This window comes from Teleopsis dalmanni, chromosome 2 (assembly GCF_002237135.1).
Source record: "Teleopsis dalmanni isolate 2A chromosome 2, ASM223713v2, whole genome shotgun sequence".
Classification (NCBI taxonomy): Eukaryota; Metazoa; Arthropoda; class Insecta; order Diptera; family Diopsidae; genus Teleopsis; species Teleopsis dalmanni.
The window spans coordinates 115166618-115168227 of record NC_051847.1 but is presented as its reverse complement, the minus strand read 5'-3'; the positions used below and the strand labels follow the sequence as shown (position 1 = coordinate 115168227).

The following is a 1610-nucleotide window of genomic DNA, read 5'->3' as shown; positions in this document are numbered from 1 at the left end:
ATTATAAAATGGAAAACCTAAAACTAAGCATATGATATATGTGTAGAACCACGAGATTTATTTAAAATCACAGTAATATGTATTATTATTCGAGAAGTTGAATCAATTAGAATTTTAGAATATAATATTTACCTTATGGAAATATAGTTATGGACTAGTATCACATTATACGATTTTACATGGAGTCAAATAGATCTGAAATTCTAGAGAAATGCAGTGAACATTTTATTCATTACTTTTCTCTTGGAAATCAATGCATTTTTTTTTCTTTACAAAGTTTTAAGTCTGTTAAAAATTCAATAATCGTCTAATTTATAAAAAGATATTTTTGTAGAAATGATAAGATAAATAATACTCGCACAGGTAAATAAAAATATTCTTCAAATTATACAATTTTGATAAAACAAACATTTTTATAGAGGTATTTTCAAAACATATGTTCTTATATTTTTGAGGTTCTAGTGGCAGTATACTTAAATATATATTATCTAATATTAGCTATTATCTATTTTTATTTAAGAAACAATTGAAAAATATCTACAACATTGTAAAAGAAATAATTTATGCAACAATGGCGCCGTGGCTTAGTTGGTTAAAGCGCCTGTCTAGTAAACAGGAGATCGTGAGTTCGAATCTCGCCGGGGCCTTACAGAACGCAGCTCTGTAAAAAGAGTTACCTCAGTAGTTCTATACCTTTTTTATTTGTAGAAAATAATATATATTTGTTTGTATTTAGAGTTGAATAGACAATAAATGCACGCATTTATCTACGAGTTTATATCAAAACTGACGTAATGAATCGAATTTGAAGAAAATAGATTTCTTCTATTTTCTATTATTAAAATTAATTACTTTAGAATGATATACTGATACTATACTCGTACTTCGCAAGTGTTCCAAACATATACGTGTACATCGTTGCTGAACTTGACACTATTCAAAACACTTGTATTTATCTCTTAAATGATTGCCAACTATAACGGATACCAATGTCAATCAATTTGAAAAGTCTTATTAGCAATTGTTGAGGAATTTGCATAAAATAACAAAAACCCACAGATTGTAAAACAAAGTAGCAAAACGGTTAATAATTATCTCGACATTAATGCCAACGGGTAGTAAAATACTTAATTGGGTGAATTGTTTCCAAGTAATCTCTATCAATTAAGGTGTCAATTGTATTTTTGCTCAGAGTCTACTGTATTATTGAAGTAGAATAAGTGGTTTTTATAGAACATCTGAAATGGTTAGAAGTCACTTAAGATCATTCCAATCGTAAGATTTGGTTGCAAATATTCGTTTTGTATTTACAAAGATTTAAGAACAAACTTTTAAGAATCTAACTAAAATATCCATCAATTATTAAAGTCAGAACATTTTGAAAAAAAAGTAGACAAAATAAAAATTCTACACAATTCAATTTAATGTAGTGTATAATCAAAATAAGGTTCTTCAGCTATTATCTGTATAATCTCATTTAAAATAGAACAATTATTTAATTATAATTGTTCTGAGAACATATGTTTTATTGTAATCTAAAGTTATTTAATATATATGGCGCCGTGGCTTAGTTGGTTAAAGCGCCTGTCTAGTAAACAGGAGATCGTGAG

General features: G+C 27.2%; 1 non-coding gene across 1 annotated transcript; it reads left to right on the top strand.

Moving 5' to 3' along the window:
• The first annotated feature begins 573 nt into the window (after positions 1 to 573).
• Trnat-agu lies at positions 574 to 647 on the top strand. The gene has a single exon. It is a non-coding gene; the product is annotated as a tRNA-Thr (tRNA).
• The last annotated feature ends 963 nt before the right edge of the window (positions 648 to 1610 follow it).